This window comes from Wolffia australiana, chromosome 7 (assembly GCF_029677425.1).
Source record: "Wolffia australiana isolate 7733 chromosome 7, ASM2967742v1".
Lineage (NCBI taxonomy): Eukaryota > Viridiplantae > Streptophyta > Magnoliopsida > Alismatales > Araceae > Wolffia > Wolffia australiana.
In genome coordinates this window covers 14,180,598-14,194,300 of record NC_135841.1, presented here as the reverse complement: position 1 = coordinate 14,194,300, position 13,703 = coordinate 14,180,598, and the positions used below count along the sequence as shown (strand labels likewise).

At 42.1% G+C, this 13,703-nt stretch overlaps 2 long non-coding RNA genes across 2 annotated transcripts; one reads left to right on the top strand and one right to left on the bottom strand.

The window, feature by feature from the left end:
- The first annotated feature begins 1,028 nt into the window (after positions 1-1,028).
- On the top strand, positions 1,029-1,850 carry LOC144705637 (uncharacterized). Its single transcript, XR_013582069.1, has 2 exons — positions 1,029-1,542; positions 1,619-1,850. It is a non-coding gene; the product is annotated as an uncharacterized LOC144705637 (long non-coding RNA).
- A 4,595-nt stretch (positions 1,851-6,445) lies between these two features.
- LOC144706053 (uncharacterized) lies at positions 6,446-7,979 on the bottom strand. Its single transcript, XR_013582165.1, has 2 exons — positions 7,523-7,979; positions 6,446-6,838 (listed from the first exon to the last, which is right to left on the bottom strand). It is a non-coding gene; the product is annotated as an uncharacterized LOC144706053 (long non-coding RNA).
- Positions 7,980-13,703: the final 5,724 nt, after the last annotated feature.

Here is a 13,703-nt window from a genome sequence, read left to right as displayed (position 1 = left end):
TTGCCAAGATCGTATTTCTTCATACTTAACCTCGAACTCCGTTTCAATTTTTCTATCATATGGTACGTTGATGGAGGGTTGTGAAGGACTTGCAGCAAGGATAGCACTAAAATAGACTCAGAGGGGGAAAATCTAAGAAAAAGAATAGAAAACTATGACAGTAAATAAAATCGTCCCATTTGTTGGTTGTATTCTTGCGGCAGGCATGTTAGACCATCTATTTGGGTTGTTTTCATCTGATGATTTTCTCGCAGAGGCGAGCATGGGCTCCTCGTTGGGAACCTCTTGTGCGTCCCACCATTATTCTCTCAAACTCAGTTGTTTAACATTAATGTCCTGCCCCACTGGGAATCGGGGATAGGCGATGTTTTGAGTTCCGCCGTTGCACATATATCTAATGAATGGATCCTGCTTCCATGTGGAATAACAAGTTACATTCCGATTACATGATTCCAATCACCGTAACGCTTAATGCACATTTGATTGCCATTCACCATTGGCACTTGAGGGGTGAAAACCAGGTTAGGTGTCGTGGTCGTAGGCCCAAAGAGAATGGATAATACTTTCCCACTACCACGGACGTCAAATTAACTGATATCTGTTGACGTTTTTCAAAAGGGGTCATAACAATTCTTATTTAAGTGTCTTTTACAATATCTCTGATAATTTTTTTGGCATCAATTGCGTCGAAATTTCAAGTTCATATCGTGGTCAACTGGAAACTAGATATTGCCCAACAATCGCAATTCTTTACAGTTCCGTGCGAACAAAGAAAGTGTCGTGGACTTGCGAAACCGGGAGGAAATCACTCGGTCAGTTCTCAAGAAATTTTAATACAGAAAGATCATGAAGCTTACACTAACAAGGTCTACGTGACTCGTATAGTTTCATCGAATAGATGTTTTACGACATCTTAGATAAATCTTTTGGCATCACTTGCGTCGAAATTTCAATTTATATCGTGGTCAAGCTGGAAACTAGAAATTTCCCAACAATCGCAATTCTTTACAGTTCCGTGAGAACAAAGAAGTATCGTCAACTTGCGATACCGGAAGGAAGTCACTAGCGTTCAGCCGGTCAGTGGATCATTTTTACTAACTAAAGATCATGAAGCTTAGTCTGACGAGGTTTAAGTGACTATTATAGTTTCATCGAATACACGACAAAATCGTAGAATTCTGGCAAGGAAATCTGCTCGACGGATAACTATATGAGCGGTAAGCGCGTACTCTCTGGTAGGAGGAAGACTTACCTTACACTGACAGCGAATCTGCCGCCGCGTTCCCGGGCCACTTGCGGAATCGAAAATTTCCAAGGAGAAATGTGTGTATATATCTACGCCTGCCCTGCGACTTTGTGTAGAGGTCTCAAAAGGGGTGTGAATAGATGGACGTGCAACTGATTGTTTGGATCGTGTTCGCATCCATAATTGGAGCTGTAGCCCTCCTGATTCTATTCTGCGCTTGCAAAAATGGTAGGTCCAGCTGTGTATGTGGCGGCGATGGTGGTGGGGGGGGCGGTTGTGGTGGCTGCGGTGGTTAGGTACGTGGCTTCTGAATAAGATAAAAACAGTCATCCTATCCCTCAGTTTTGACTTATGTGAGCTCTGCAACTGCAGCACGGACATTGCTGTGGCGGGAGATGGGAAGCCATAAGTGTGCATGCATTAGTCCTCGGCAGCCTCTCCCTTGGCACTTCAACCTAGTTATAAATAAATGGATTTGGTGTAATTTGTATATTGTGCTTTGATGCGATTGCCAAATACTAGTAAATAAGTTTAGTCTAAGAATTGTGGGTTGGCCGAATAGTGAGCTACGTTCAAAACCGACAGGTTTTCCTTTTTTTCCTCATTGGATATTGTTTTGTATGCGTGAGGCTCTCGATGAATGAAATTTAGGTCGAAATGGAAAGTTGTCAGAAAGGAAATAACAGAAAGAGATAAGGTGGAGCGGGACAGTATGGAAGGTTTTAAAAATATTTATACGGGACTCCAAAGAAACACCCAAACCTTATTTATGAAATCAATTAGGAATGGAAGAAAAATGGTAATCAGTTCGATGCGCGTATAAACCCCAGCAAGAGTCTTTTGTCCCTGGTTGTTGATTGCGTGCGCTTTGTTCGGGTACTGATTACTGGGTTTAATAAATGGAATTATTTGGATATTTATTGTATCCGCTATAGAATACATCACTTTTTCTTATCAGGTAAATAATTCTTACCTTGAAATATGACACATTTGTCTTTGGAGAGCTTTGTTCAGGAATCAAGGTTCCAATTCACAGGGTTTTGTAAGTTACTCTATCATCGTTTCAAGCCAGCACTTCTGGCTCAGTAACTCTCTGATGAATGTTTTGAGAATTAAAGTCTTGCTCCGTTGTTAAAAAGCTGACTTGTGTACTCACTGCATCAATATTTTTACTGTCAATCAAAGGGTATATATGGATGAAAATTAGTTTTATTTTCAGATCTTGTAGTAGGCTTTTTGAGAAAGATGATTAAAAGACCCAAGAAATTTAACCAGTTTGAAGGCTATTTTAGATTACATTTTGTGACATTGTCGAATATAGCATTTATTAAAAATATTATTAAATGCATAATCCCAAATGTAGTATTGGAGACCCTAAAATGCCATCAATAGAAAAGCGTCATGAATGACTTATTGAAACCTCCAATGAAAATTACAAATAGGCAGTGACTATTCTTCTTGAAAGAGAACCAAGATCACGCTGTAAAATTTTATTTATAACCAATTCTCTCATAATTCAGATATGTAGATAATCAGTGCAGGGTTAGTCGCAGTGGATATACATGGATCTATAGAGTTTGCCACCCTGAGCGTTTGCCCATGAAGGGGGAGGAACACACAATTGGGTTAACTCTGTCCATAGTATTTAATGGGGACAACGTTGTCACTAAATAGGCTGGCTCGTGGGCCAACATGATCAGTAGCATAAGTTTTATTAGAAGTTTCTGGGTCTAGTGAAAGAATGATTTTTTTTGAATATTCTGCTCATTATAAAAGTATTCAATGGAGTAGGACAGATACAAGTTTCTCCCCTGTCACCCTTTCCATCTTCTCTTATCCTCCAGAGTTGCCTTCCCAGCTGTTGTGACTTGAAGAAACAAGGAGATATGATGTCATATGGACCCATTAATACCTTTCAAGACTGAATGGTTGTGGGGCTTGAGATGAATCAGTTTAGGATTCAAATATAGTTATATTTTTCTGTGAAATTATATTAATTGTCTTGATTGAAATATCCAGTTGGATTCCCATTTTTTATCTTTGTGAATCTCATCTTGTTTTGTTCATCATGGCAAAACTTAATTTTATTGAGTTTCTTTAGTTTTTGAGGATATGTCTGAATAACTGTCTTTGTTATCTCCCATTTTGAAGAGTTATAAATCTTTTAGGCCATTATGAATTTACATATCAGATATATCTAATATCAATAGGAGTACATATGCACACTAACATTTGGATGACTACCATCATGTATATAAAGATAAGGTTTGGCAACACCAAGTTGATAACTCACAAATTATTGGGTTATTTCATAATGCTTGGGTTGTTTTGAGGGATGCTTCGCCTTTAAGAACTCTTTCCATTCATGCCATCTGATCTATAAATAGAGGTATGTATATTCGTAAAAGTCATCCTTAAACTTGCTTCTGACTCATGTGGGCTGATTCAAACCTAGTGAGTTTCTGAGATCCATCGAGTTTGTTCTTGGTCTCATGGGTGTGTGGGAAGATGCATCAGAGAAGAGGGGGGGTTTACATGTACTCGCAAAATGCCATGATCCTGATGGAACATAACGATTTACAGGAAGTATCCTCGACTTATATTTTCCCTTTGCTCTCAACCTCATAATAGATGATTTTTACCATCACATCCCATTTTCCATCGCACCTGTACACTCTCCAATCACATCCTATCACATTCATGTCTATTGATTGTTATAATCTTACTCATCATTCACCTTAAATGATTTGCTCTTTACCTTGCTCTCGTGTATTCTTCTTATTACCATCACCCCATCCTTGTTTTTGCTTGATTTTCTAAATCTTAATTATTACTATCTACTATCTAAAATCTTAACTAGTACTAATCACCATTTCAATATTTATACTATGTTTTTTTGAAACTTTCTTAAACCTAAAGGTAAACTTTAGCATCTAGAAAAATATACAGGCTCTACAATTGTACTGTTTCATCCACAATTGAAGAAATACAAGGATGACCATGTTGTGACCCAAGATTTACATCATATGTGATCTTGATTTGAAGATCATTATTTGGTGACTTCTTACATTTTTTGTTGTTTTATTGAAAATAAGATTTAAATCCATTTGATCCATATCATCAAGAGCTGCGCTGTTTAATGCAGAATTGAAGAATGTAAATGAAAGAAAATGGACCATTGAAAAATTGTGCAAGGCATGAAATAATTAACTGTTGGGACTCTTTATGATGTAACAAGATGTGCGGGGATCGAGCGGTTTGTGCTACACCACAGGGGAATGAATGCAAAATGCGATGCAACGAGGTGAAATGATGCGCACGATTGAAAATTCAACGAGAAATTACGTCGGAATCCAGATGTTCCGAGGCATAACCCAGATGATGACACGGGAGGGGGTTGTGGCACGACCAAGCTCCCAATGATCCACGTAATCAGCTTGAGGGCTGACAGAGTGGGGGACAAACTTCGTCCAAGAGCGTCTGTGCCGTCGGCGTGAACGAGCAGATCCAACACTATCAAAGAAGATTCCCTAACACAAGTACAGTGGCTAACCCTAAAAAGAGTCTCGAGGAAGTGGAACATATGAGGACATCACTAGAAGACGTAATCATACTATAAAAGTAGGGCCGAGAGCGTAACCTGTAACTTGGACCTGGCGTCTTGACAGCGGCAACCATAGCGACTGGACGTAGAAGGAGTGTGACGTGTTCTACAAGGTACAGACCCAAGAAGGAGTTGACACCCGTCAAATGGTGTCGCGGAGAAGGTTGTTCCAAGGTAGTGACTGTAGAGATTGGGAGAGGGCGTTACATTAAGCTGTTTCTTGCTTTTTTTGTTCTTTACTCTAAGACACATAGCCAAGTTAGTGGCCGTGGACTCGTGAAAGTGACAGTTAGTTGTTGTCGGGGTCGTAGTAATCGCACATGCGCAGTGGTCGGTGGAGGAAGCACAGATAACTCTGGCCACCGCATGGACACGGTCGAGAGATGTCGACTGTGAGGAACAATGTGATGTAACACGACGCTGCCAGGATTGACGGCTCATGTTACATCATAGTATGCTCTCAGATACTCTACCGATGCATCTCGGAAAGTGGTATCATGATGTGGGTTTTCAATAATAATCAGAAATAGTTCCAATCTGCTGCTTATCTAGGGTAACGACCTAGAAGTATCCCGAGCACGGCTCATATGGATCAACTCCCAATGACCCGATAGATCGACGAAAATGACTAAGGCAGGAGTCCACGACTGAAGTGGTCCACACAGGTATAACGAAAACGGCACTCGGATGGTATGCAGATGATCACCCTCCCAAATCCCAGCAAGAGTAAGTCCTACAAAATCTAGTCCTCGGCGGTGGAACAAGCGACGAAGGTACTGAAAGAGATGATAATACTCAAAGAGGGACGCGAGGTGACCTATGGGTCCTGGACCCAGAAAGTCGCAGTGAACCGTAGCCTTCCCATCGTTGAGAGGATCGACTTGGGATATCCTAGGTCAGTGTGGCACGTCTCGGGGCAGGCCTTTGCGGTATGGACTGGTTCTGGGCGCTTTGGGGCCGGGTCTGTGCCGACCTGGGCTTGTTGGGACTGTTCTGGACGGTCGGGGTCGGATCAGAGGCCGGGACCGTCCGGTCGATCAGGACTATCGGCTCGGTCAGATCGGTCCGGTCAGGCTCCGATCCGGTCCGTCGGTGGGTGGCGCTGGGGCTGCGTTGAGTCGACTCAGCATGTCGGCTTGCCGACGATTGAGGAAGGGCGGTGCGATTCCAAGGACGCAACAGGTGACGGGCTTCGCAGTAACGCCCGAACGACCAGTGACGGTTGGTGTCGTCGGAAGGGGCAGCGATTGACCAAGCAGTGCTGACAGCACCGGTTGTCGACGGTGGGCGCCCAATTTAGCCTGTCGACGGCGCGAAGTGGGCGGTTCTCTAGCGTCTGTGGTGTGAAGGTGGCGGCGGCCTAGGGGCAGCGACTGGCCGGCCCAGCATGAGTCTTGGCGGCGGCGGCGTGTAGGCGGCAGCAATCCAGCGGCGTCCGACGTGGCGGGGCATCGGCTCAGGATGGCGGTTCTTCGGCGGCCGCTCGACGTAGCAGCATTGATGCTGGGGTGCTTCTTCCGACGGTGGGGCGGTGGCAATCAAACTCCGAAGGTGAGGCACACGACCTAGAAACAGTCTCACGAGAACAAGGTAAATTTTCAAATTAACTTCACTACTCATCATTGGGCATCTCTCCCCCTTTCATAGAGGGAGAGGGGTTGCCCTAGTGGCAGGCCCTTAATTAGGGGATTTCACCGGATTAAGGGTGTCTTCCTCTAATCAGGCCTAAATAAGGTCCAAAACAGATGGGAGGGGCCCGAAAAACATGGAGGCCCTCCCTAAATAAACACAAACATAGCTTCATGCACGAAACAAAAATGTGATAAAGGGAAAAGTCTTCGGGGGGATCGCCTTCAAGCCGTATACTTGCATTCTGGGTCCTTCTTGTCGGCTCTAGCTCCCCGACGTGGCTGTTCATGTATGGCTCTGGGCTCGTCTCGTGCTTCGGCTTGATCTCCGGGATGGTCCCCCATCACAATGACTGCATTCTGCAGGACTTGTCAGATTTTTGTTGGAAAACCTGTATACTGATAAGCCGAAAATAGGGGTGAAAATTACGCAAATTTTTACCCCTTGTCGTTGTGAATTTTTGGCTTATGCAATAAAATTTATAAAACTCTACTTAATATGTATAGTGATAAGTATGAGTGTCGTCCAAGGGAGGCAAGTAGGAATTTCAATTTGATTTAATTTTTGGTGTTTTAGATCCTAATTAGAGTGAATTTGATCTTCAATGAGGATCAAGTCACCCTAATTAGGTGAGAATTTAGAGAGGGGGGTAGGAGAGATGGGAAGATTAGAAGAATTAAGAGCTCTAAATTTCCTTCTTTGATCCTAATTAAAGGATCCAAGAAATCATTTAGAGAGGTTGAAAGAGGGTTCTTAAAATGAGTTGGGTTGATTTTTCAGATTGATAAGTCAGAACTAAAATGGGGTAAACTGAGACTTCTAAAAATTAAAACTAAATTTTTTTATAATTTTCTTTTGTAATGCAATTGAATGCCCAGGTAAAATTCCTCAATTTCTCCTCTCAATCCTAATCAGGGCTTGTACATGCCGCTCAAGCCAAGCGATTTAGAAGTTCAGACTAGAATGGAGATGAAGAAACAAACAGCTTAACCTATTTCATTCAAAATGCACAAAAGTTTGAATACAATGAAAGAAAAAAATACCAAAACTGTTGATCCAGGCTGGGACTCCTCTCTGTCTTGCAGCTGTGATGAAGCACCCTCCAGAATGAGCTCCCCCTCTCGAAATTTAGCTTTTATACTTAGGTTATAGGGTAAAAATCACCATTTTACCCCCGTTTAGTACTTAATATTTATCTATCAATGTAGGCTAGATCTGAATGATCTAACCGTACAGATAGAAAGAGGGGATCAAGACGAACAAATCCATAAAAAATCATCTCAATCGGACTTCAGGATCAAAAGTTATTAATAAATCAATTTTAAACCAATTTAATCCATTGGATTTAAAATTGATTTATTTATTAGTTTCGTTTTTAAACACGCAATGACGTGTCGCTCTCTCATTGGCTGGCGCATTTTGAATCCTCCTTTTTGCAGAAAAGGCCTTAAAAAGCCTGGAATTGCTTTTGGACGCCGCCCAAAAGTAATTGCGTATATGCCCTTGGCGCACTCTCTCTCCTCCGATTTCTCCTAAAACATTAAAAATATATATTAAAAATTGCAATAAAACCCTGAATGATTTTAAATAGGATCTTTACGCCTGCCGTGGCGACTGAGAGCTGTTTTCAGGGTCTTTTTGCAACGAAACGTTGCAAAAAGGCCCCGAAAAGTCTAGAAATTGCATAAATACATTTTTTCTCTTATAAATATGCCCTTTTTTCATAGAATAAATGCATTTCTTCTTGAAATAAATCCCAGAAAATTCCTAAAAATTTGTAAAAAATTCTAGAAAATTCTAGAAAATTCTAGAAAATTCCCTGATTAAATCCCATGTTGATAAATGTCAAAATAAACTTTTTAATGTTCCGTTTTCATCCAAAAATAATTATTTCGAGCTTCAATAAATCCTTAAAAATTCATATAATTAACAGAAAATTAGGGAAAAATCAGAAATTACTTGGAAGCATTATTTTTGTGTAAATATATGATAACAACCCAAATTTAAGCCTTTTAAATGCATAAATCATGCTAATAACATGAAATATAGACCAAAATTAGGGTGTTATCATATACCAACAACGTTTGATGGTAAATCGCCAAGAGTGGTCTAAGATGCCCGTGTCGAAAGATGTATGACAAGGCTGCAGGGCACTTTCACGAATCATGATGGGAACCCGAGTGTAGACCTGCGTGAGTGCGCCCATTGGATGATGACATGGTCGGCCTCGAACGGACACAATGTCAACCCGCCATTGGTTGGCGTGAGGTCCGCCACCATCAATCGATCGAGATGTACTGACAGCCTGGAGGCGAGCAAGGGATGTAGCCATCGGTGGGGGAACCAGCGGGAGTCGAGTGGCTGGGGTGGTGTCTCCACGGGTACAAGGATGGGCGAATACTACTGGGGTTCGTTGACTAGCCTGGTGCGTTAGGGGCAGCTCGTTTACGAGGGAAAAAGGAGGGGGGTGATGCTGGATGTTGTCGGGGACGTTGTCGCCGATGAATGATAATGGTATCGGACTATGACGGTGACGTCGTCCGACCGGGAATCATAAACGGAAGACAGGCTACGATGCAATGCAAGATGCGATGAGTTTGGTACATGCAAGTGCCGACTAACAAGGAATACCGACCTCCGGGCTTGACGGAGTCACCCAGTGGTGGAAGGGTAGACCTCTCGAGCCTCGTCCGGAGAGATGAGGACGCCTATGGCACCAAACAAAGAAACTACGCAAGGGCGTGCCCACACGTGACGTGACGAGGGGAAGGTGGAGAGGAAACCCTATGATGGAAAGTAAGAAACACTACCTCTATTCTTCATCATTAAAAGACAGTTGGTTTTTTTCTTCTTAAAAAGGCTCTAACCGATGTTAGCCCTCCCCGTTTCCTTTTATAGTAAAAATAAAAAGGGGGGGGGGCCTTGTGGGTGCCCTAATGTTCCCCCTTAGGGGGAGAGGCTAAGTGGGCTTCTCCCCTAAAGGATCCCTTTAGGAGGAAGAAGCCAGGCATAGACTTTCCCCCCTAAAGGTATGAACAAAACAACATGAAACACAAAAACATAAATGGGGAGGTCCATACACGCGTAGGAGGGACCTCCCTACAGTCAGAAGGAACAAGAAAATACAACCAAAATGACGCGAGGATGGGGCCTGTGCACACGGAGGGCCTCCATAAAACCAAAAGAAGACACGACACGTAACAAAATGACGTGAATGAGGTCCCTCACGTCGGCTCGGGCTCCACAATGTGGCTGATGAAGAGTCTGGATGTGGCGACTGGATGGTCCTCCATCACTTTATGGAAGATTCACTCATAGTATGATCATGAAATCAACTCATAATTATTCTTTAGGTTCTCCTTATTTTGTTGATTGTTTATTCATAGTTGTCTATGCAGTATTCTGAACTTTACCGACCAGGCAAGGAAACATCTACAAGTGCTTTAATGAGATTTCAAATGACGAATATTGATTTCCATTTACCTTTTACTAATGGTGAGTGTTATCCTTAGAAGGCTTAGATTGAAATGCATAAACATGAAAGAGAAGATAGAGACAATGAGAATAGATGAAGAGAGGCACGAGATAGGCAAATGCAAGGTAAATTAAACCATCTTGAACATTCAAAATATTTACAATTGAAATACACTCAGTGAAAATATCTTATTGAATATATTTGGAAAATTATTTGATTGAAATTATCTGTATTTTTATGAGGATATGAATTAACCAAATATAAAAGCTTTATGTGTATGTTAGTTGACTTTGGGGTGAATTGGGTGATGGCTTTGGGGCTGAAGACTAGAAGGCTTTGGGGGGGGGGGAGAGTTGAAGAAGATCAAGCATTGTTACGGCATGGAAGACTTTGGGGGTCAGTTAGGTGTAGGCTTAAGGGGATGAAGAAGATAATACTTTTGGAGGCCGAGTCAATGAAGGTCAGGCATGGTCGCTCTGTGGAAGAGTTCGAGGGTAGAGAATGACAAAGCTTTACTTGGGTTGGGAAGAAACATTTCATTCATTCACGAATATGCAAACCTGCATGCCTTTCTCGCTCTCCCGCCAGCTCTCTTCTCTCGTTGCATCATCCCCAACTCTTGCCTCTCCTTTCTCCCCTTATCCCTCCCACGTCAGACTGCCGCTTGCAACTCCGACAACTCTGCCAGCATCGTCCCCAACTCCGGCAAGGCATCCCCTCCATCTCTCGTTCTATCATTCTTGCCTCCGACAAGCTCCTATCGACAGCTCATCGTCTACATTCACACCCTTTGGCAAGACATCCCATCTGGCTAATGACACGGAGGTACTAGATTGCACACATGTTTTGATTCTAATTTACTGTATGAGTTATGTATTTCTTTGTTTTGCTATGTGTTTTTGTTTTGATTTTAGTGCATATTCCGAATGAAACACTCAATTCTTGATTGGTTGATTGTAATGAATGGTCATATGAAGCAACATCAACATGTTTGATCTTTCAGGTGTGCGTGTAACGAATGGTCATATCTAAAATTGCTTTTAGGTATGTCTATATATATCAATTTATGTATCTATGACTAGTTGCATATTGATAATGAGAAGTGATACAACACATGAATAGTTGCATTCTTATTAATTCTGAAAGGAGACGTCTTGGAAAGGCTTATGATCTTTGAGCATTGACAAAGCTCAGATGGGCAGAAATTCAAATCAGATGGATGAAAATGTTGAAATGGCACAAGACTGTACCCGCAGATGAGAAACATGCATGACTACTATGGTAACCTCGAAGAGAAAGCGTCATGGGAGAGAATCGGAGGCCATGTAATATTTTGAAGAGTTTGACCCAAACCAGTCTGAATGTATTGTGTGCAAGGAGAAAAACCCTTAAAGAATTAAAACTATTGAGAGAAACAAAGACGGGACGACAACTATGTTTTCGAGTCACTTGTAGAAGAGCCATAAGGAGCTGCATGATCGGATGAAAGGTAAACAAGTCCAAGGGTTAGAGGAGGAGCCGAGTTCTGGTGGTCAATAATTTATTGTTGGAATGTTGGGTTTGCCAATAGGGCAGAATACCTTCTTATTGGATATCACATTTGAGAGACCAAAGGAGATTCACCAATTTTATATGTCTCATTGACCAAGTGTGGACCATCGTTCATGACAAAAGTTTCATAGAGGTATTGCTTTATTGTGCACAAGATAAGATTAGAATACAATGCTCAAAGACTATTCATGAATATGCAAATGCCTTCTTCAGGCGAGAGAAGCAAAAGCCGGTACACTCACTATCAAATGTCAGAAGTGTTTGCCTAATAGTTGATGCATGGACAAGTGAAAATATGATTCCTTATTGGGAATCACTGTGCCTTGGGGCACAAAAGAATGGAGACTTTGAGAACGTGCCTTGGCGGTAGAGAAAATTGATGGACCACATAGTGGGAGTTATATCGGCCAACTTCTCCTAGAGGTGTTGTTCGACATTGGCCTAGGGAGAAAAGTAACCGCTATTAAGACAGACTACACAAGTAACAAAAGATCGATCATTACATCATTGACAAATGCAGTAAGAAAAGTGAACCCCAACTTCGATCGAAATTGACGCATGCCTTGTATTGTGCATGTCATAAACCTTGCAGTGCAGGATGAGTTGAAGGCACTGGGAATTCCACCGCCACTTACACCCGACGAGGCACGGTGCTAGTGAATGGGGAGTCCGAAGAAGCACAAAGGTGATCTACCTCATTGGGAGACTTGGTTACATGAGTGCGTCAAATCGTTGCAGCCATTCGTTATTCGGATGATAGAAGGAGGAGCTAAGTTCAATGGTGTATTCAATTAAAGATGCCTAATAACAGTAAATTGGTGTTGGATGTGAAGACTAGATGGAACTCCACTCATGAAATGTTGCAGGTAGCATACCAGAAGAGAAAGGTGTTGTACATCGGGGAAAAACTTTGTGATTGATGACCATGAGTGGCAAATGGTGGCATATTTTGCTCAAATTTTAAAGCCTTTCCGTGAAGCATCACATATTGTTTGCAGCTTTAAATGTTTGGGAAAAGGTTGCAACAATTATATCATTGCTCCAAGTCCTTGATGAACACCTTCATGAATAGATTGATGCCATAGACCAAGGACGCCTTTTCCCAAACAGTGTTGTCCTCATAGTGGAACAACGAGTCTCCTTCTAAAGCATATGTAGAGCCATGAGAGAAAAAACTGTCCAATTACGAGGTTCACGTTTGGGGAAATGCTGCCTTCTTGGCTGCATCAGTTGCAGACCCACATATTAAATTAGACTCCATCGCTCTAGAGGATTGTGACACCTTGGTGGCATATATGCAAAGGCTCCTGAACGACGTTAGCGAGGAGGAAGTCCCAAATTTGACAAATGACCACAACATTGGAGGCGATAGAGTGAGTCAACAACAATGTATGAATGATGACGACGAAGCCGGGATGGATGAGAGCTACATATCATCCATCAAGACGAGGCTTGCACATGTGTTCCCATGACAAGAATATGTGACCCCATCAATGGACGACAAGTTACAGAGTTACCTACAAATGTCCCATGTGTCGACTAATGCTCTCTTATGGTGGCAAGGCGACGGTTACACGAGATTCCCTAAGCTATCTGTTTTGGCACAAGATTTTCTTCCTGTATGTGCTTCTTGTGCATGAGTCAAATGCTTCTTCTCTACTGGCTGTGGAATTTGCACGTATAAATGTTCAAGGCTTTCGGCGGAGAGCATGTCAGTACTGGTGACCTAAAATGTTGGTTGAGGCAACAACATCCAGAAAGCAACATAACAGAGTCATTGCCTGAGATTGAAGAGGTCAAATTAGCGGAAGGGATTTCAACGAAGAAACTGTAGGGGAATGATGGTAGCCTGAAATCTCCAGGAATATGTAATTTATATGATGCATTTTTTTATTTCTTTGCAGTACAAGAATGAAAACATTGATTATTTACTATTGATTGTCTTCCCAAATACTGTAAGGGCTAGTTGTGGAATAAATATCATCAAAAGATGCGTTAAAAAATTTGGTATACGCGACATTTGGATGTCATCGGTTTAAAAAAAATTCATTCTGAACATTTTTTTACTGCCTTGGACATTTGTATGTGAATCGTGGAGAAATAGGTACCATGGATTATGATGCCCTCAGATTCCAAGACTCGCTCAATGTTGATGGCCTTAACGAGATGGTGGAGGAAGTAGGAGCAGAACAAAGGCG